The sequence below is a fragment of the Fopius arisanus genome, unplaced genomic scaffold (genome assembly GCF_000806365.1).
Source record: "Fopius arisanus strain USDA-PBARC FA_bdor unplaced genomic scaffold, ASM80636v1 scaffold00024, whole genome shotgun sequence".
In the NCBI taxonomy this organism is placed as follows: domain Eukaryota; kingdom Metazoa; phylum Arthropoda; class Insecta; order Hymenoptera; family Braconidae; genus Fopius; species Fopius arisanus.
The window spans coordinates 668,443-692,600 of NW_011887763.1; the positions used below are offsets into that span (position 1 = coordinate 668,443).

The 24,158-nt window shown below is 38.0% G+C and overlaps 1 long non-coding RNA gene across 1 annotated transcript in view; it reads right to left on the reverse strand.

Moving 5' to 3' along the window:
* Positions 1-327: 327 nt before the first annotated feature.
* Positions 328-24,158, reverse strand: part of LOC105264628 (uncharacterized) — a 42,950-nt gene continuing 19,119 nt past the window's right edge. Inside the window, exons 2-3 of the long non-coding RNA XR_892005.1 lie at positions 21,473-21,556; positions 328-415 (exon numbers count right to left, since the gene is read on the reverse strand). This is a non-coding gene — a long non-coding RNA (uncharacterized lncRNA). The remainder of the gene's footprint in view (positions 416-21,472; positions 21,557-24,158) is intronic.

Consider the following 24,158-nt stretch of genomic DNA (forward strand, 5'->3'; position numbering starts at 1 on the left):
GGTCCAGCCTGATCTTCAATTTTGATCTTCAGAAGTTTCAAATATATTTTTCAAATATTCATCAATCGATATTTCACTATAAAAAATTTTTCTTTCGAATATTAATCGATAATGAAAAAACAATCATCGCATGTAATTAAAAACTCAATTACACAGATTGTCAGAAACATTTAAATTAATTAAATCGATGTTCTATCGTAATTGATCGTTTTCCATTGAAATTTTCCTTTGAAATCGATTTTTCTATCGATATCGTGACCTCAAACTTATACAATTCCAAAGTTTCCTTGCGGAATGGCCATCGAAAATCATATTTTCTCACCACTTCATTCTCCCCATGAATAGCCGTGGATGTTATCCCGAAAACATCATCAACAGTGCTGTTTTCTCCAAGTGCAGCACCAACGAGGCACATCTGAAACAATAAAACGCCAATAAATATTAAAAAACAGTGAAAACTCCATCATCTCCACTGCTTCATTAATCCGTAATATTCCCGTATATTTTCCTGCGGTAATCCTCCCCACCGTAGTGCCACCGAAAATAGATAAAAATTGTAGAAAACAGAGAGTTTTCGACATTGAAGTCGTCAATGTCAAAATGATTCAATTTCATTATTCTTTCACGCTACGTACTGTTTCACGAGTGACACGAACGAGATTGCATGCAACTCGAATTGCAATTGCCGGGTTGAATCCAATTTAATTGTCTTCGCAGTTGGCTGGAAAACAGACACTTTTCGTATATTCACCGCAAAAAGCGTTATATCCACGAGTTTAAAATAACGAGTGCATTCCCTCCGGTGAGTTAACTATTCTGGTCTCGAGTAACGAGTATACGGATAGACTCTAGTAATAGAATGTTTAATTTTCCTCATCTCACCTGAAATATGGAGAATTTCTAATAAAACATTCATGTTTCATTCAAAATCACCCGCTATGGTAATCCATTAATCATCAAAATCACGGGATTGGAAGTCGGCCAAGTTTCCGCGCGAAAACATTACGAATGATAATTGATGATAAATTGGCGAAATATATCTTGCCAAATATCTCAAATTTTTTCAAATATTTATGTTTAAATATTAATATTCAATTGCGACAATCATATATACCGCTCTTCAAGATGATCCCGTCCATCAAAACTTGATTAATTAATCAATTCCCTACCTAATTACTATAATTTAAAAAATCGTATAAAAAATCGTAATCGTAATCTATACAAAAAAAACATGTAAATGTTTAATATTAATAAAAAATGCATTTTTTCTGTGCACAAGAAAGAAAAATAATTTCCTCCAAAAAAAATTGACTGAAATTCCTGAAATATCTGTCTAAATTTTTTATTCAAACCGATCTCCGCAAGTTAATGTGGACCGGAATTTATCCTTCACTAAAAACCACTAGACAATTGAAAAATCTCAAAATAATAAATCGTCGTAAAAACGCCCTGTAATCAAAAACCGAAATACCACAGACCGTTACCGATTCTCATCCAGCAATCCCGGTGTAAAATATTTAAAGATTTCCATTAGATCCCCATGAATCGAGCTATAACCGATAGTTTGTGAACCCTCGAGGGATCATTAATAATCCCCGATGGTGTTCATGATATATCCCAGTGTATTTAGTTTTAGAATGAAGATTTCAAATCTAGATTGGGGGTACTATTTAATGAGGTGTCGAAGCACCAATTGGTGCTCTCAGCGATTTCTGCTCGCCTCATATAATTCCCATGTTTGCACAGAATCGCGTGCCACGCATGCGGCAATCAACACGCCCGCTGCGTTTTAATTAATTTCCACGTAATTAAAGGGATGCATTCTGCGAGTACGTGCTTGACGAGTATTATTTTTTTTGTCATCGGTCTCTTTTTTTTTAAAACCATCCTCAATATTATTTAGCCCCGGGGAGTACTGGCCTCCGGGCGGAAGTCAACCTCTAATGAAGATGGGAATTAATAAAGAGGGAATATTTAAATGTTTTATTCGGTGAGTTGGGGAGAACGGATACTTCATTGATTGGATCAATTTCAATTGTGTAGTATGAAATTTTCTTAACCAATTGATCGTAAGATAATTTACTGAGAGAGGTGGAAATATTGAGATTTTTTTTTCCCTTCGTGTAGTTATTGAAAAATCGAGAAGGCAATTTATTCATCACAGATATTGGCACGTTGTTAATAAAAAAGGTAAAAATTCGTGTATAAAAAGCGGCGATTTAACCGGAGATATTTATTGAGTCGCCGGTCACGAAAGAAGTGGAAGAAAGGTTCTTTGGACAGTTCCCCACGGTGTTTCCGGCACTTGGACTTCTGCCAATTTCGCTTGCCATATCGTTTTTTCTCTCATCTCATTCCCTTCGAAGGAGGAGGGAAAACTTACGCACGATCGAGTTCACGGTTGGTCTACCACTTTTCCAAAAAAAATGTGTGCAAAGTTCTGATGAATGTAGAAATAGCGAAACTCATTTGGCTAAAAGTTATTTCCACTCTGTCGCCGGTTATTGTAATCCCGGGATTTACCATTGACGATTGGATTCAGTGAGTTTGGGATTTTTGAATCCATTTGTAAAATTATTCCAGTGATTTCTGACTGCAGTCTTTCCATCCACTGGCTGGCATATATCATCTCTCTTTTCAGTACGGGACATGCCCATTGGCTCAAAACTTTAACGGTTGAAAGCCGATATCCGGTGCCAAGTGACACTGCCATCCGGACACACCAGAAAATACACATGATGAGAAATCGGTTACCCAGTCACTCAATCTTTGACTTTTTCTACCCTTTCCGAGGGTCATCTTAAAGTAGAGTACAGTGTCATTGTTGTTCAAGACACGGTGACGTTCGTTGCAAAGAAATTATTGAAATTCAATAATTGATCAATACCAGATTTTTATAGGTCATAAAAGAATAGCCTGATGTACTCTTTGAAAATCTCTGCTTTAAAAATTCCTCTCGATTTTTTTAACCACGGAAATGACAAATAATTGGGGATTTTTCATTTCATTTTCAGATAACAATAGAATCCCAAGAAAATTAGATTAAATTAAAAATCCCATAAACCAGAATCGGAATATATCAGTAATAAATATTTTTCCTTTTATCCGCATATTAATGAACGTTTGCTTTAACTATTTTATTTATTTCTCAGACTTGCTAATTAATGGGAGTCATATACTTGAGATCCATTTCATGTACCGGGATGAGGGAATATTCAAACACTTCATCAAGAAACAGATGTTTTCCATTACAAGGTAACAACTGAGAACTGTGTACAGGCTATTGCGCTTAATGCTGAACCCTTATTTTTCATTTGGACACGGGTGTATACAAAGCGCGGAATCTGGAAAATTCGTGTAGTTTTGTTGTTTTGTACTGAATATAGAAGTCAACTCGACTCTTAACGCTCCACGAATTACGAAAACCCGGGCTTTCGAAATGTTGACGAGCGAGTTGTTACGGGAGAATTTAAACTCATGAGGTCTCCAGGTGTACTCCAATTATCATTACACTTGATTATTTACGGGTTTAATGAATACATCTCGTATGATGCGACATGTGTCGTTGAGCATGCGGTATTGTTTAAAAAATACCGAGCTTGATATTTTTGTTCTTTTGATTTTTATTCTGATATTATATCATTACCGGTTATTTTGTTAAATAAATAAATCCGTCTGATTCTCGATCGAATCAAGTTCTGATTGTCCAAATTTTCTCCCTGTTCTGGTAAAAGGAAAAAAAGTGGAATCGACTCAATTAACAAGTAAAATTAATCATCAACAGTTATCATGTAAATAGATCATGATCACGAGCACACGGTGGCACGACACAATCGTATTTTCATAATGGGCGGAGTGAATCACAATTTATGTATATCCTCATGCCCCTGGCCAAAACCCTGAGACAAGGACATCATGATAATTTCGAGAGCCGGATGAACTCCCTTTGAGCTCCGTTTATCCATCCAGACGAAAGATGTTTTCTTTAAATTATACAAATGGTACTTCATTAATCTTTCGTTCTAAATATTTGGGTTCAATTTATGGGGTAATTAGGGAGTTGTCTACTCGGAAGAAAAAATAAACGTGACATGTCGGAGTTATTAATTTTAATTGCAAACATGACTGTAATGCGATAGAGTTACTGGAGCGGAGAGTAATTTTCAATTTGGGGGAGACAATGTGTACACTCCTCGCATTTCTGTCAGCACTATTCCGCAAATATTCACTTTGCAACTGAAACATCACAACGAAATTCAAGGAATCACTAGCGAAGAGGTACATCTAATCAACTCTAGTTTCGCAGAGGAAAAACTTTTTATTTTTAGGGACGTCGCCTTAATTTTCTGGAATTTTCCGAAGGAATCTCCGATAATTTTCAGTGCTCTTCAACAAAGTTGTTTTCTTTTAAAAAGGTGTCCGCATAATTTACCCTGTTTTCCTAAAAAACAATTGGTTTTTAATAACAAAAAGTCATTCATTTCCCCTTGAGGCCATTTTATTTCGATAAATAGATATTTCTGGAACGTAAAAGTCACTCATCGCATTTTATCACTCAACAACCGACTGAACATTTTCCCCGGCTCTCGAAAAATGAAAAATCACGGTAATAATTAAATTTGTCATCCTCCAGCGATAATCTCTTCGATAAAACGCCGTGAGGGAGACCCCCCAGGTGATGGCCTGCAGGTATTAAGCCCCTGGTTACCCTCATATCCGAGATTGGCCTCCGAAAACGCCAGCCCCACGAAAAAAAATATTTCTCATCAATCAGTCCTCGGATGATCGATAAATTATCATGAAATTGTAGACAATCGTTCCCCGCTGTTATCTCCCGCGTACGTGTTATTTCCACTGAAAATAAAAAAAAAGCCCACGGGGTGCCCACCCCCGGGTTTCCCAGTGCATTCACAACAAAAGCCTCAGCCCCAGGCGCGTTTCTTTTTTTTTTTTATCCCATTTCTGACAAAAATTGATTTTCCATTGGATTCTTTCTCGGTGGAGATGAAAGAAGAACAAAGGGGGAATAAGGGATGATAAAACGTTGCCAAGTTGGCCTCGTGTTTCGTGCATGCGCTCGGCTAATTGGATATTTGCATATCGCATTTCCATTCCTTTAACGTTCGACTGAACTTTTGAGTGAGCGATGCAGCCCAGGAAATTGAAGAAAATTCACAGGATAGTTGAAATGAGAATAATAAAAAATTCAATTCATCGCTCCTCTTGAAAATATTTCCTTTCGTATTTTTTTTCTAATGGAGACAGTGGAATAGGACGGGTTCATGGGCGAGTGGTTGTTCGTTTTCAAACTTGTGATTAAATGAAAAGTGAAATCAAACCATAAGTGCATTTTCATTCTTTGTTCAAACACCCGTGACAACTGTCAACCAAAAAAAAAAATTTAAAAGTTTAGTCATTAATTCTTTCGAGTGAAATTAATTTATTAACTCGAAAGTGTCACAATCATTTTTTCTTGATTGTTGGCACAATATATTATTATCCTGATTCCAAATTATTTGAGGACTGATCTGAATTATCAGTGACAGTGATTCCACTAATGAATAGGACAACCAGGAAATATACTCTCACACCACGTCCCTGGTTCCACCATTTTCTTTTCATTTATCGTAAATTTCACTCGAAGGTGAGATAAGGAAAGATAAAGATCTCGGGTGCGATCTGTCGCGCCTACCTGGAACCGATATACCCCATGACATCGATGCAGCGGCAAGGGAATTTTTTCAAACAAAAACCCCTGTTTCCTATTTTATTTGTCTCCGAGGCATTGAATTTTCCGGGAAATTCCGGATGGTTGTAAAGGTTCTCAATGGGTTCTGGTACTCCGGGAATTTTTCATGGCGCAATATTCCAAAAACTCGGGTTATTCAGAACTTTCGATGTCCAGGACAAGTCCTCATTACTCTTCATCATCATCTTATCATGATTTCCTGAAAATTCAATTGATTACTCAGGATAATTGCTGAGGGTAATTCTTTGAAAATTCCTCACTCGTTTTAAATAACAATTTTCTTTTTCATTGTCAAAAAGTTATGGAAATAGTTGTGTCTCTCGAAATGGGAGTTTGAGATTTGTTGGTTTTAGGTCAGAATGACTGCAAATGCATTGGTGAAAGGTCGTGCCGAGTGGTTGAAAGTGCTCCTGATGGAACTCTGACGAAAATAAATTTGCGGGAGTAACGCGATCGGATAAGGGGTCAATGAAGGAGCTCTCTATTGCTGCCAAATTGCTTTTCGATCCATCGATATGATAACGCTTTACACGCCAATTCCCCTTTCGGCATTTACACCGAACCATTTCGAGTTTAATCAGTGTCCTTTATTATCTGAGGAATCATCGGTTCACTGTTTCGCCGATTCTTCGGAGCTATTCTTCGGAGTCACACGCGATCAATTATTTGTACACCCCCTCATTACCAATTATCAAATCATATAATCTAAAAAATTGAATAGATATATCCGAAACTGTCATGACAAATCTCAGGAATAGTCAATATCTTCTATCATGTTGATTGACTCCGCTAGGAAAATATGAAACTCTTGGAAAATGTGACAAGAATATTCTATTCAATGAAACAATTTCAATTGTTATTCCGCAGATTCTGAAACAATTCATTCAATAATTTATGCATAGCATCCTCACACCCTTCGTACTCACTGAGCAATGCAGATTCGATTCTCGTGAGTTTAGGAAGTCTCGCAATGTGCGACCAAATAAGTCGAAGAGCTACGTTTCCAAGATTCCAACAGTGTATTATGTTCCAAACTCAAACTTTCGGCACGTTACCACATGGAAACTTCTCCATGTACGTTGAGAGAATGGCTGTCAAGATATCTCTTTGTACTCTCGGTACCCTCCCCTATTTTTTTTACAGCTGTATGGATTGTTGGATACTATTCAATCCAACAACACGAAAGATTTCTTGTTTTGAGGAAAAGTCACTGCACGACGGGAAAATCTCACAAAAAAATTACGGGAGCACCGATATTTTTCATTTTTATGTGAATGTTACGCAATTCTGTTTTTCCAGATTTTCCTCTTCATAATTGGCATTGATAATCAGTCCAGTGCAAATTGCAATTTTTTCGAGAAAATTAAATCAATGTTGTATATAATATTTATGAAAAAAAAATTGTCAATTGAATTTTTTTGATTGATTGATATATTGATAATATTGATTGTTTCATTGGAAAATAATCATTGTTATGCACCAAGCTATTTTTGGAATTAAACAATTGGAATTGAAAATTAAATTAAATTTTGATTTTCGCGGCTGATCATTAGAATTTCGACTAGTCATAGAAATTTTTTCGGTGTGGAAATTCGAGAAATTTAACATCAGCACTATAAGATCCGAGAGGTTTAGCATACCTCTTGATGGCGTATGTCCGTGACAAACGATTGGCTAATAAATTCCAATGTTTCTTGGCTTAACGGTCCATTTACGTGCACAGGGGGTGTCACCCATTCTCACGAAGACGTGGTTTTGATGATAAAACGGGAAAATGCCAGATTATAAATTAGAGAATCCACGGGGTGGAATTCCGTGGTGTTTAGTCGACCTAATTGGGCAGTAAAATTTGTTCTCATGCCGGTTGGGGGTTGCGGTGAGGAGTTTTGCCGGTGGTTGACATTTTCACGATTTACGGAGCAATTGTTCTTGAAGGAACACCAGAAGTGGTGCCCCTCGATCAATTTTTTTTTATTCTAGTCCTTCGTTTATGCTTTCAGAACTTGGAATGGATATTTATGACTTCTCGGAGGCTAGGATTATCGCGAGATGCATTAATACGGTACCTCGGTTCTGGTGGCTATTATCTGAGGGGCTGATCGTATCGGGAGGATTTTACTCAAGGGGTTGAACGATTTCTCCGGGGCTATTGGCTCATCCTGAGATCTAATCGATTAATGGATCTCGAATATTTCTAAAGTACATTTTTACATGTCATTCATTCAATTATCGATACGGGAAAAATATTGATTTCGAGAGTCAATTTCCATTTCAATTAATAAAAAGCAATTATGTCCAATTGACTGTCAATTGGATATAATTGCTTTTTATTAATTTTTTTTGAAGACTTCGTAGAAAATTCTCAGGGTGTCTAGAGTCTAGACATTTTGCGTGAGTCGTTTGATTTTTTTCTCTACATATTCCTCTCCTCGGTAATCTATTTTTTACATTCACTCTTTCTAATTCCCGTGAGTGGGAAAATGAAAAGAGCTCGTTGAATTAATGCTTCGCGAATGAGGGTATTATTTTTATTTCGCTGGAAAACCCATTCAAGGGTTCTTTCCTCCTGAAAAAAAATGCGAGGATCAGCGGTTCCAAATGGCCCTCTACAAATCCGTGGGTAATGAGTCTTTAATTACGAGTCATCGTTTCTAGATTGCTAAACATAAGTGCCCCCCCGACAAGAACGCAGATCCAATCTTCAAGAGGATTAAATACCGACGGCGTTTTTGGAATTGACAGAATAGCAAAATCATCTTCTCTTGGGAGAATCATCGTGCGGTTGTAGATGAATTCGGGTGCTGAATGATTTATCAAAATCGGAATACAGAGCAGTCGTTAACGGTAGCACATGCAGGGACAACTTAATTCTCCCGGTACTCGTGAAAATTACGTAATGAAATTATAATTACCTCTTGTTTTCGATGGGTGGATTAACGATGGCAATTAGCGTCTCGCTCAGCCACATTTAGCTACTCAGCATTTAACAGACTAGTCCCGAGGGACAAATTCGCAATGGGAAAGCAACACATGTGGTCACACGTACCAATACTGTTGGTATTGAATTGATCTTCCGCGAATTGCCGATTCACAGGTCACCTGCCATTGGTTAATTGGATAACTCAGGCATTTGCCGATTTATTAACTGATAAATTCAATCGTTGCTATTTTTTATCCCATTATCATTTCACGAATTCTTTCATAATTTATATTTCTAGTTAATTCTCTTTACCGTGTTCTATTGAAACGTCGAAAGTACTGGCTCGATGTGAACTTCTCGCAAGCACCACCAAATGCACTCGATTCTGAATTGAGAATTATCAGTGCGTGAGTGGAATACGGCCTAGATTCACCCGTCATCTCCTGGGGTATGAATTCTTTCTTCCGTGGAATCGGATTTCTTGTAGACTTCACCGTAAAACCCAATTTGCGACTCTCGTGAGAATATCTTCACAGCATGACCTGCGTTGCTGAGACCAAAGGATACTTTAACCTCTCAGCTCGACCGCAATAACGAGTGCACATTCACTGATCTCATTTAAAATGTCATTTCTTCGCTTTCGTGATGTTGACATCCACGATTTAGTGGTTTGAATCTTTTACGGGCAGCCGTTGTTTCGGCGAATAAAACGGGGAGATGTGTAATCTCGTTTTCTCGAGGTTCACAGAATTTTCCAGTTCAGAAATTTTCATTTCCATTCTCACCATCAATTTTCGGTGGATTGCGTTAAAAAAAAATCCACGACAATTAGTCCTGCGATTTTTAACTAGTAATTTACAAAAAATTGATGTTCATTCTGTTTGCATTTGGAAAACAATCTCAGACGTTCGGTATAAATTTGAGTTCATCTCGGAAATCAGACATTTGCTTCACTTCATGAAATTATTTGTGATTATCTGCGGGATAGAGTTGTCAGAGATAAGATGAGGGTAAAAAGTACATTGACCCGCAGTCATCATGAGCCCCGGGGTCTCCAAAAATCTCAAACTCAAGAACAACCATCTGGAGCTTAGCCGACGATAATGAGATTTTCCCCCGGAATGAGCCCTCGTAAGGTGATAACTCGAGTTTCCCTTTATTTCGGATATCACTGTTATGGCTTGTGTCCCCAGGAGAGCATGATCCCACAGATTACGTGGACGAAACAACATTCCAGAATACCTTGGTACAAATTTTCCTCTCATACCAGAAATAGCTGATGCTCTAGATGATGTTCAAAATAAAAGAGTGATTTGAGTTTACCGTGAGGGCTTGAGTATTTAATTCTCAAGTCATCCAGAAAAAATTGCACGAAAAATTCACTCGGGTCGGAGTAATGAGAACAATTGGTTAATTAGAGATGTTCTTGAATGAAAGTTAATTCTGTTTTATTTCTTCGTCAATTTTTCGAGGGGATCCCACGGCGATACGGCAACTCGGATTTCCTGAAATTCGTTGGGTATAATTTTTGCGACGATATCGAGACGCGAGTGGAATTTCCGTTCAATCATTGATGGATAGACGAAATCGATTGGATGGGAGATGAATTCTGACTCTAAATTCAACGGTACCAATTCGTCGATCACGTAATGTTCCACCCCTCGTTTTTCCACCCCCTCGCAGCACTCTTTTCCGGCTCGTTGCTCAGTGGTTAAGGTACACAATTTTCTACCCCCTTCATCTCCCTCTCTCCACCCCCTCAACCAATTTTTTTATTATCGGAGGAAGTAGAATCGACAAGGCAAATTGAAGTCACGCGCCGATTCAATCATCCGTCAGTCTCTTTTCCCGACATATTTATAAATATGATAATTTTGAAAATTCACTCGGAGATTTTTCCACTGAATGAATATCGATTGAGTATTTATGGCATGAGGTGTATCGGAATTTCATCTGAGGCGTCCGGTCATGTCGAAATAAATTGTTCACTTAGAGCCTCGATAATGCTGAAAATAAGGAGATATAAATGAGGAATTCCGCAGTATTTTTATGGTACTATTTAGATTTCACTTGAAAAAGTGAAATATTCACGATTGTATCGAATTTGGCGCATTGAAAATTCAGAGAGATTTTCCTGAAAAAATTAACGGACTATTTTCCACTCGAATCGATGAAAATTCTGATGAATTTTCCAGTTGTTCGGAAATTTCCGTTAATCGTTTTTTAAATTCAGTGATTCATGAATTTTTATAACAATCTTCCATTTTTAAAGAACCGATTGGACCTGAACTTTAAGTAATAATTCAAAATGCTATGAGAGGTTTTAAAAAAATCTGCAATGCAGCAATTCCGACGTGTAATACTTGTCACCGATGAACTCTTAACCCTCCGTCTCTCCGACGTATTGTTCCATATTTTTTTATCGATTATGTGTAAATCTAATGTTGGACTGATACGTACAGTCTTCGAAACATTTCTCCCATTTCTCCCATTTCTCCCTCAATTTTTACCGTTAAATAATAGCCACTGGTGGCATAGATTTTTCATTCTGTTCACCTTTTGACCCTGCGGCATCGCCTCATCAAAAGCTACCGATTCCCAATATTTTCCCATATATTAAAAAATCAATCGGGATCAATCATTCCGGAATTATTAAAATCCAATCCACCTCCTATTTTTTCCCGATTCAATTCCGTCATAAAAATTTCCTCAATTACTAGAATTCATGTAAAAATATTATTAAAATATTTTCCATTGGAATTATTCATATAAAATGAATTTTTTAAGAAGTGCGTTAATTTCCTGTTTTATTTTTGATGATGAGCAATATTTATTTATTGGATGTTGTGAGGGGGTAATATTCTTTCCTGATCAGCAGTGATTCGACGGTATATAGAACCGAATAACGAGATAACCCCTTTCTCCGAGTGGCATTCAAACGCTCTCATTTTCCCGAAACTTTCCTTTTTGTCCCGGAATGGAACACTGGAGGGAGCGGACTGGAAGTTTTCCGAGTTTTCCTCTCCAATGTTTCTATTTTACCCTGAGTGCTGCCATTTTGTCTGGCTTGGACCCAATAATGCGGAATTCCAATATCTAGGGGATTTTCTCTGAATGATTTTTTTTTCCCAGGGCTTTTGTTTCAGTATCCCTGGCAGTTCTATTGATTTACATGTTCCGTTGTTATTGACGGCAGTCTAGGAAGTTATTTTTTGTAAATAATTTTTTTATTGGCTTACCGCAGCTGCCATTTTTGTTCAGGGGAAGTCAGAGTAAGTGTTTGAGGGTAAAATCATTTTTATATTGAGGTGCTTTTTATTTTTATCGGATTTTCATTCGCACACCTCATTATCTCCGCAACTTGGGAATGAGAAATTTCCAGGAAAGCTGGGGATATTTTTCCGCGCCACCGCATTGTCAACATTTTGCCCGTTTTATTCCGAAAGATATCTCCATGAGAAATTGAAAAGGACAAACAGATCTTTTCTCGTACGGTTGACAAAAGCGATCTGTAATGCACCTCTCTTGGAGCATTACAAAGAACCCCTTGACATGTCCACAAGACTCAGAATGTCGTAAAACGAAGACGTGATCTCCAGTTACATAAACGCGTGACACAATGTCCCCTCATGCCATAGAACTGAATTCCGTGGTGTTGTTTTTCTGAGAGTACCCTTCATCTTTTTTTTTTCCAAGTTTTGTTTAAAGTCTGGGAGATGTATCGCTGCACCACTGAAATATTGCGAACAGTCTCCAGGTCTTTTCATACTTCCGGCAGACATCTTGGAAATTTTTAAAAAGATACAGTTCTCTAGGAATTTCAACACTCGTCGAAAATTACTCTCAAAATTCTCGACAACGTCAAATTTACTTCTGCATTTTCATAAAATATCCCAGAAAAAATCAGACAACTATTTGTTATTGTCAATATATTTGAATAAAATCGCTAAAATATTTTCAAAGAATTTTTCTCCACATGAAGAATTCAATTTCCATTCACCATTTAACATAGAAAAATAAAAAACCATTTCCTGTCTCCACGAAAAATAAATAAATGCAGTTTTATAAACGAATCATCTCGTAAAATTTCCATGAATAGCGGACTAGATAATTGTGAAATACTTGGAGTAAAATCCACAGTCTGCAAAATAGCCCGAAGAGGATCGCATGGGGAGAGAAAATCCTTGGATAATACAAAAATAAAAATAAAAAGAGGCAGACTTTGAGTAAAAGTGCTGGGTCACGCGTGAACCGTCACGCCCCCGCTGCTTCCTGATTTATAGCGAATTCTTTCATTAGGTACCTAACATGCTGCTGGGAATTCGGTGCCATTGATGGGATAGTCTCGGGGGTCCACTGAGAAATTCACAAGAGAAAAAAGAGAGATGGCTCGATGGACTTGTAGGTGAGTTCAGCGATGACGCCTTTAAACCGCAAAAACCGCGAATCGTCCAGCTACTATCCGCATCTCCCCTCAGCATCCACCCAATTTTATAGCACCCAGTGAAATCCTCTTTGATAAATCCGCCGTTTCCTCACCAAGTCTTTCTACTTTTTATTCCTCTACTCCTGCATACAAAATCGGAGGAACTACAAAAGGCGATAACTCTGAGAGCTCGCATACGTTTTAAATACACTTTTTTATACGGTATAAAATACTTGATTTATACGTCTCGCCTCGGGCAGAGAAAAAAGAAGTGATAAGAAATGGGTGGAAGTGCAGAACAACGGATTTAAATCGTGGGAGTTTATGAAGGAATTATTCTAGAACTTGTTATCTCCTTTGGACGTTACTTACTCTCGATGGGGAATACCCGTTGTCGATTTTTATTTTAAAAAATCCACACCGGCTTACCTCATCCATATTAAACAGTTCGACTATTTTTGTAATTAGGTATCAATAATTATTGCGATGAATTTTTTTTGAATTTTCCGATGAATTACGATTCCCAAGAATTTCAAATTGTTGTAAACAACTCGCCGATCGAATCGTCACTCCGTGTATTGGAACAGTAACGTAAATATCGTTCATCAAGAAATCTCATCGGGCCAAGTATTAATTAATTATCAATAGACATCAAACAGCAATTCAAACATGGCGTTCCCCCGGAGAATCGCTCAGCTTTGTTCCCTGATTTTGACATGCTACGTACACATCTTTCAATACAACACGATTTATGAATCAGCCAAATTGAAATTTACCTATCTGCTTGAGAATATCGATCATCGAGCCATGGCCAATCATTAACTGCCCGCTGGGTTTTACCTCCCCCTCGCGGGTAATGCAAATGTATCTCAAATACGGAAATTGCGGTCATTGCCATCGAAACGACATTACATGCTGAATACATACGACATTTTAGAGTATCTGGAAATCGCGTGTGTCTGTGTCGCACATCTAGAACTTCAGCCAATTGGATTCACGCCATATTATCAAACTTCGATACCGTTTTATGGTCGAGTGCTTTATTACAATGAGTGAAAAAGTTGGATGAAAATCATTCCAGAGAGCAAGAAAGATAATCCGTCTCAAATTCATTCAAACGGATAAAAAAATTCTGTATTATTCCCAAATGAAAAATATGTAATACTATAATTCTAATTATTTGATAATAATATATGTTGCTGGAAAATAGTTTCCACTGAATGCGTCTCTGGAATGAAAATTCCCTGTGGAAATTTCCCAAGCTTTCTGATGGTACCGTAAAATCCAATCTCAAGCTGGTGCTTTCTCGATTCCCTAAACTTTACGATCAAATCCGAAAATTAATAACACTGGAGTCTGGTCTTGAGAGGATCCCCGAGGACTTGTAATGATTGTGGAAAATTTCAAACTCGGTTCAATTTACCATCCTTGACCATCTCAACACTAATGAATTAATATTCACCAAGGCATATTGAAGATGATCTCTTTCTGCAAAGTTGAGCTCGGCAATTCATATTGTTCCTCGTAACCGCATACCCGGTGCTTGTGGCTATCTTCGAGTTACCTAGTGGGCCATTAACATTCTCAGTTTCTATCCTAATCCATTAATCGCCAAAGTGTATCGGTATTTCGTCGCTCAAATCAGTTGGAAAATTCAGGGTAAATTGAAATCTCACGCTAAGAAATGTTTTTCCATTTGTGTCAATAATTCGCGGCCGACGGGTGACGTGCCAGTGGTGCCCCATCAACCGAGGAATAGTTGATGTCTTTGATGATCGATAAATCGATACACTTCCACAGCGCGATGGCACGCATTTGGCCGCGTGGACGTTGCACATGGTGGCGGGTTTTCCTCCTCAGGTATTTTCCGCATTGAACTGCGTTAATATTGAAGTACAGCGGTCGCTCTAGGTCGGTTATTACCCGTGTATTCTTGGTCGCCTAGGGGACGTCAAACCCATCAGATATACGAGAATTTACGACTTTTTACCGATGCAAGCCGGGAAATCTCCGCTACTAGAGAACTATCGACAGTAATACCACTGGTACTTTAAAATTATCGCATATTTAGGGATAGCTCCGTTGCCTAGGGACGATTGTGTCAAATTTCGGAGGTTGAAAATTCCGATCACCAAGCACGATAAGTTTCTCTCGAAAAATTCACGTTTTTTTACAGAATTTATAATTAATATTTATGCTATAAAAATCGTTAAGTGGTTTGAATCATCAATGACAATTTACTTCATCAGTTTTTTAAAGTTCCATTAATGAAATGCCGACGACCATTTAAAATAACTGAGAAACTGCATTGTTAAATATTCCGCATAATCTCTGAAATTCTCTGAAAATCTCTGTAAATAAATGGCATCATACGGCAGCTTTACTGACGACCTGACTTTTTTAATGATGAATTACGAAAAAGTGCCGGCAGAATGGATGAGCGATCTAAATGAAGACAACTCCATTCTCTATCGATATTCATCAGTTTCAGAGGTGAAGAATACGATGAACATTGAGGTGAGTTATTCTCAGAATGATCCCTCAATCTATGAAAAGCTCTGCCAATAGCATATGGATCTTTTTAATTTTTAATTGTCCACTCACTTCTGGCGAGTACTCCATCGATAGTATTTTTTTATAGCCCCCCTATGATGACATTAGCTTCGACATTTGATCTCCGAGTGCTTTTATTCATCGGAATATGTGTCAAAGGTGAGCATGACTTTCTCGTCATGCCGTTGTGAAAGGATTTTCCGGGTTTTTCCACCGACGGAGAGAGATAAGATATTCGGAAAATCCGATTATGCAATAAAGTCGATAATTTCGTTGACTCCCGACGCGAATCTCTGGAGCTTCTCTCAATACGGAAATTTACCTAGGAATTGGAATAAAACGTGTCTTGAGGCGATCGATAAACCATGTTCCCAGCTTGCAATAATTAATTCACTGATGGACCTTTCTCTCGGTATGATATTGTCGCGTGTAATTACCGAGCTCATAGTTCAACTTGACAGAAAATACGATCACTCACTGGTTTTCACTGTCTATGTATCCGCAGATACATAATACCCGGGGGTTACTTACTGCGGTTTGGTAGTCATGGAGATAAGTCGTCTAGGGTACTGGGAAGGGTGTTTGCTCTGGTAAATGGAAAACGGATGAATTTCGTGAGGGTGCAAGCATTGTCAAATGTTCCTGAATAACTCAATGACTCCAATGGATTTGTCATTATCTCTATTCAAAAATACCCTTAAAAAATTCCATTGGACATTGCAAAAAGTAAAGACGAAAATTTATCGTAATCCTGTAAATGGTATTTTCATGATGAACGTGAAAAATTTTATTGAACTGACGGATTTTTTCCGGAGCGTACCGTAATTTTTATTGAATATTTCTATTCGTGAAGACAAATTGGAAATTATAATTGGTGACAGTTGTTGGATGAAATTTAAATAAAAATTATGTAATGGTGAATTGAACTTTTGTCTTCTCTTCTGAATGAAGAAATTTGACGCAATATTTCGAAACAATTAGTTCTCCTCATCTGATAATTTCTCGACTGCAAATCCCCACCCCCACCGCTAATTGATCCGATTCTCCACAACAACAAAAGCAAGAGTAAAAGCTGAAGATCCGGATCTCACTTAATTGGAAGGCTTTTCCAACTTATCGAGAGGGCTTTAGTTTTGATAAATCTTCATCGCGAGGATTCATGGAAATAAAGTGTCGGGGGGGTAGAATAGAATGGGAGAGACCGACAAAATTTCACCCCCTGGTGTCCCCTAAAGGGTGGATTTAACGGGATGAGGCAGTGGAAGTGAGACGGAATGATCGGTGGAAAAAGTAGAACGAAAGGGAGAGATGTGCTGAGGAGAGGAAACGGAATGAGAATAAATCCAGAGGCGCCAAGGTGCCGTCCAAACTCGTATCTCGTGTCGGGGTCGTGTCGTTGTCGTTTGGAAACCGAAGAAAGAAAAACTGGCGGTAAATTTACCGAGATACACGGGTACTTTGATCTATTCTCACGACTACGTTGCACTTTTGAGGAGTTTTATTGTGCAAGGAGAATAGAAATAGTCGTCAGTCATAGTCGGTGCTCGCTTTTATCTCGAGTACTTTTTTTTCATCTTGAAATCACGGAAATTCTTCTACCATGTTTATTATCATTTATCATTCATTATCTATCATTTATCCATTATTATCAATACAATATCATTCAAATAATAATTATTTATTAAAATTACTATTTTCCCAATTTTTTCATATTTCTCATACGTTCATTATGTATTTTATTATTCATTACAATTAATTAAAAAACTGGAACTATAAAAAATATGATTTTAAATGATTTTATGAACGGCAAATGGGAAATCAATCCGGAAATTTCGTGAATCTAGATAAGAAAATAATTGCAAAATTTGGGATTGTCTGAGCGTCTCCAGAATATAGTTTCGTAAACAATTTAGCGAATGCCTATCAACGGTGATGGAAAGACGGTGAAGATACTTCTGACGTTTACGTGACGAGGACGGGAAATTTAGCCGAAGGAAGAGGCCCTCCAGCCGGCGACTGGTACCGGTCGATCACCAATCGATATAATCTACCGTGCGACGGTTTGGGGTACGTCTGAAGAGACCGATAAGTTTCGTCAAACGAGGTATCATCAATCTGATATGCTCGCTGTTTCCCAAAATGTGGCGTTATATCAGAGAGTGAGAAGGGGGAGGAGTGGAACCAGAGGATGAATCCAGGGATATGTGACAGGACGATGCCAACGGGCAGTGCCAATTCCGTGGGCATCAACTCATACCCAAAAGCTCATATACCCTGGGTGTCCTGTCACTGGCACCTTCCACCGTAACTCCTATTTCCGACGAAATACCGCACCGACAGACGTACCCCATTTATCCCCCAATACCTGAACCGATTAAACAATCGATTATCCATGCCTTTGGTCTACGAACAGCTGTTCCGACTACGCACATTAATTTCAACCGTCATTTTCCATTTTTGCCTTCTTATAATTAAAATTAAAATAATTACATTATTAATTATTTATAACTCTTTATCCTTCCTCATCGTAACACTATGAAGTCTCCATTGAATTTAATTGTGTCATGATTTCGTTCGTAATTACTTCCCGGATAATTCAAAATTATTGATAATAAAATGAATATGAATCTTTTATTTTGGAGTGCTTTTAACTATCCGCAATAATTGGGTAAAAATGGTACATCGAGAAACGAAGTTGAAAATCCCTTAGAAATAGAAAGACCGGAAATTTAATGAATGGTGATTTTTAATTGACTTTCGACATGCAGATAAAATTTGCAATTCCATGATTTTCCATATAATCTCATTTCACTGCGTAAGCCAATGATATTTGATGGGATTTCCATCGCCTTTATTAAACCCGACTTTTCTCGCCAAGCACGAACATCATATTTCATTCTCATCTCGTTGGATGACCCGGGAATTCTCGATTTTTTTTTTTGCTCCTCTTCCCTCTCCCTCTCCCCCTCGTGGAATTCTTCAACTACCCCCTGCCCCTCTTGGCACTTGTGAGAGGGAATATCGACCTAATTGTCCCTCTCCCTCTGGAGCTCGTGGATACAGCCATTCTGGCGCCCAGAGCACATTTACAAGGGTGTGGATGCATTGGGGGTGGAAAAAATAGGGGGATGACTGAAAGGGTGTGGGATTTTTGGCATTCTCGTAGACAAAGAGAACAACTCTGGCGCAACTCCCACTTTTACTGTGAGGGGTTCATCTGATAAGAGAAATGGGGACAACTCAGGATAAATCGTGAGTTTGCTGCTTCAATCGTTCTCAATACGCCTTTCACTTGCTCTTTTACAGACAACAATTACTCGGGTTCATTTATTTATACGATTTGCACTGGTGGAGAATTACACATTCTTATTGGAAAATCCAGATGTAACGAAATTTATTTGTGGACTTTTCTCCGCGGAATGAATTTCTGTAAAACGATGGGACAAAAACCGAGACGATGCGCCAGGATGGGTTACGACTGGCACAGCAGGAGCTCCCGTACACCATCTTCTGATATTTGATATCGTACAGTATTGTAGAGCCTAAGAATGGACGAATCCCGTAGCAATATCGAGCGCTATTTTATCTACTCGGATTATCCTGTTAGCTCGGGATATAAACTTCGGAGATAGACTACAATATTGGAAAGTTACTCTTGAAATTTCAAGCGAGTTACTTCAACGACGATTAATTTACGTCAAATTTACCTTCCGTTGTTCATTTAAAAATTAATCTATGCTAATAATATTTAATGAAACAGTTATCCATCTGAATATAATTCAATTGCAATTACGGTAACAGAGAATAAAAATTAAAAACATAATTGATGAAAAGAAATGGAAATTGAAGGGGAAATTGAGGGGGCATCAGTCAGTCAATAATTAATATTAATGAATAATAATTAATAGTAATGAATAATTAATGAGTTGTGGTGCTTGTTTTACTTGGATAATGTATTATTTTTTGTATGTTAACTATGAGAATAAAAAATACGATTTATCTAAAAATATTTGATGATAAATATCTATGGAACAAGGGTGGAATACTTGGTAGGAGGGACAATTCCCCAGTGTATAGGGAATGTTTCACATTTTAAGACGAAAATTTGTCAAAAAGGGCTTTCCCCATTCTCCTCAGCCATTTCCAAGATTTATGCGTTAACATAGAGATTTTGCAGTACACATCGTCAGAAATGGGTTTTACATGGCGCCAATAATTCAAAAGAAAAAAAAAAAAGAAGCAAGAAAGTTTCGTTGCGGAGGCTATTCCAGGGGAGTTACGCGCCTAGTGCTCATTTGAATAAGACGGCAGTTAGTTGTGTTTATGATGCGAAACGCCCGTACAAACGATTACAAATAGGATTGGGTGGTGGTATCGCACGCGAACGTGCCCCCGAGATTTTTAGGCATCTCAATTATGTTAATGAAGACGACAGTTGGTTTTGGTGATCGATGGGAGTTTGATGAGACCACTGGATGTCATTTTCACGTCAAGTTGGGAGAAATAGAGCGAATCCTGACGGGGATATTCCAGTCATCTCTTGGGGGCCATCGCTTTGGATGATGTAACCAGTTTTCTACCCCTTCTACTGGCGTCCCGGCGCTCTTTTAGGCGCCACGACGGCTGCCTTTCAACGACACACAACCTCGTACCCATCCCCTCAACAACTTGGGGTCGATACTCCACTAGCCGCGCTTCGTCTTTCTGCCGAACCAATCCTCTCTACATTCCGAAGTATCAGCCTTTTATCGAACCCACTGCTGTCTTTTCGTACTATTATTACCGCTTTTTATTTCTTTTTATTTCAAGTGATCTTGCCAAATTTTCGAGCTACTAGTACACCACTGGGGATTTTTAACGCGAATGAAAAAATTATTCGGGTAAATTTTCTGGATGAACTTCGATATTCTACATTGTTGGAAATTTATTGATATTTTAATCTATCGATTATTTGAATTTTTCATTATGTATGGGGAATTTAATGTTAATGAAAATGATCAGTGAATTTCAAAATTTATTTTTGGAAATTTAATTTTCAGTGGAATTGAATTAAAATTTCATTCAAGCTGAGATAATTCATAATTTAAATAATTTTCTGATTGGAATTTAAAGAAATCATTGCTTAATTTTTAATTTCTCATTTAACATGAATATTTAATGTCAATTTGCTATAGATTTGCGGTGAATTTTCCTTTTCTTCTGCTCCGCCCAAACGAAGTGTGAAAACATTTTTTTTCATGGCTTAATATCGTGCCACGGTGCCAGTGAAAAAAGTACTTTTTATCACTCGTACCGTAAAAACAGTTTATGATACCTATTGGTGAGGAAATGGACTATTCTTTTCACTTGGAGCGTAAAGAAAATTTATTGGTGTTGATTCACGTGGAAAAATTTATAATGTGGAACATGTTTTGATAAATATTTTCCATTTTTCCGTCGGGCAAAAATGAAATCATTGTTTAGCCATTCGGATTCCTATTATTCGAATGGAGAATATCCTTAAATTTTCAGTTTACCCTGCGGGTGATTTTCGGCTGATGTTAATGGAATTTCGTGATTAAAAATTCATATTTTCATGAAAGGATCAATGAAGCCTGGTTCAATTGAGTTATTCTATCGAAATTTTAAAAGTTCCATTAAAAATTTAATTACTTCGCGAAATTCTCTTCAATTTCCACAGGAATTTGAAATTTCATGAATAACTTCCTTCCCAGTGGATCAAATTAATGCCGCTCCTGGCAAAATAACGATCAGAACAGCTTTTTTTCTCCATCGCCAACCGAAAATTGTACTCGTGGATTAAAATCCTTTTAATTGTACTCACCAATAAAAGAAGGGACTGCATTTTTCACAGCGATGAGTTATAATTTCTCGATTCAATCCAATTAAAAACACGAAGTTATCATTTCTGTAACAAAAATAAAAAGCCTTCGTTATTAAATATGATGAAATGCCGGACCTTCAGTTGCCGCCGTGTTCTATTCTGAGATCAAAGAGAGATACGAGACACAAAGTTCAAATAATAATTGAAACAACTCGAAACCGAAAGAAAACTAATTCTCAAATTCATTAAAAAATCTCAACGAGATAGTAACGGTTGAGCACTCAAAAGCAATCCCCCACGAATCACGAAATATCTCAAAAACCGAGACCCCCACAAAAATTCCGGTAATAACCTTTTCCACAGATTTAATTGCGCACTTCAAAAAAGGTCCCACTAAAAAAATCTGTATCTCCCTCAGATTCGAAGATATCCGCTGACAAATCATCACTACGAAATGAATCGATGGTATTCGAAATTTCAACGGCGATGACCACACTTCCGGTTCGAAAATCCCCCCGTTAATCACACCTGCAATTAAAATCCTTCAAAACCGTCACCGATAACGCACGCGACTCAAACTGAACTAACAAATGAAAAAAAAAAAATGGATAAAACAACGAGAAAAACACGGGGAAAGAAAAACAGAGTTTGTTTACACTGGAAATGGAACAAGGGGAGTTGAAATAACATCGGAAGATCTTTCACCTGACGATAAAAGCCGTTCGGGCAAAACCACCATGGGGATACACCGAGGGATGTCGCTCTTACAGCAGAACTTGGTAACGAAATAAGTATCACGGAGGAGAGTATAAAAAAAAATCAAGTTAAAAAGTTTCCTCTCGAACGAACCAGTGGCGTTTAATAAAGTCTTTGGAGAAATCTAAAAGAATAACATATTGAACATGGCCACCAGGGGCCACCGGATGTTTTAAACTTTCCAGCATCATCCCTTCAGCGGTGTTTTTTCTCCAGAGTTACGAGTGCACCGAGAAATAAAATATCATTTGAATTATCAAGGGGATGGGAGCACCAGTGATCATGTCCAATCTGATTAATAATTACATTAATATTCTTTTGTGTAATCCTCCGAAAAAATTAAAAATTAAAATGTTGACGCTTCCATTGGTAAATAAAAAAAGCAGTATGTTAACGTCAACATCTGTGAAACCGAGAACGACGTAAATATGTTGAAATAAAAAATCTCCACTTCATAAACTCCCGTGTAAAATCGCTGGCAACCACGTGTGGAATACGGGATTTTTCGTTGAAGCCAGGGTGCAAATAAAATATCGAACGAGTGGGCTAGTGGTCTCTGGGCGCTGGGATTTGAACAACTCTTCAACTCCCCCTGGAGTAGGGGGTAGATTTCACCAAATGGTATTTAGTATTCTGCCTGCGGCACCGGGTGGACTTTGCAGAGTAACTGCAACCACTGTAGTCTGACGGAAGTGGCAAGTAGCTTCTGTGTTGGTGAAGAGTCGTGGAAGAAAATTGATGCTGGTGGGGGGCAATGAGCTAGCACGTTGTGCAGAGGTGTGAGGTTGAAGCTCAAACCGTACACCATTCTCACGCTCAACCGGTGTGCAAAGTTCCTGGCCCACCAGGAAGACTCTGCGTCCCCAGGGCTAAATTCCATCCTCTGCTTTTGCACGACATTCGTGGGGTAGTGGAACTGCTGTCCAACCAAACGGACCAGCGATTTTAACATTGTTCAAACCCTTGTGACTCTGATTACTCACAAAACTAACCGCGGAGTACATACGAAAACACAAATTATACAATTTTATGAGTGCCACTATCAATTTTAAGAACAAAAACACTCAACTTCGATTATAAGTATGAAAAATTACCATTACTTAATTTGTATTTTATTTATCTTTCATGGAAATTGAGATTTTTAAAGTACATATCCGAGAGATTTTTATTAATTCTCTGGGAAAGTTGTTCTTTAATTAATTATCACTTGAAAATTAACCAAAAAAAAATTTGCTGTCAGCGAAAAGAGTGTAGGTAAGCAGTGAGATCCTGGCATAGACACTTTCCCAATAAGAAAACTTCTGATTGAGACACTACAAAATTTTCTTGCACCAGTTAGTCTCCCATTACCTTCCCCAGGACGAGTGGAAACGCAGAATTCCCAGTGAGAATTACCGAGGGCTCTGTTAACCTCCCAAGACCCGTATTAGGTAGACGGGAGATGATCACCAAGGGTTTCCTTCAGAATCGGGTCGCGCTGGGGCTCAACAAACTTGAACTTTCCTCAACCCAGTAACTTGAACCCCGTTGAACCACTGAGAAGACCAACTACTTTTCACCCAGGAGCGTTTACAAAGTATGGGAAGAGTCTCTTGAAGTTTTTACGCTCCATCTTTTGAGTTTGCGGTGCGATTAACGATGAGGGTTGGATAACAAGATCCGAGGGTATGGATCCTCAATGTTGATTGCAGTTTGTTTCATTAAAGTCAATTAATTGTCGCAAAAGTGCTCAGCAAATCTAAAAAATTCACGTGATCAATTTAACTTTCATATCCTCTGTTAAATCCCATGAATCGACACGATTCAGAAATTTCTCCATTTATTATTGAACATATTTATTTATTTATTTCACATTTACTCTTTTTTGTTTCAGTCACCGAATTATTGCTGAAGACCGATAAAGGCGGTCGGAAGTAATCATCAGAGAATC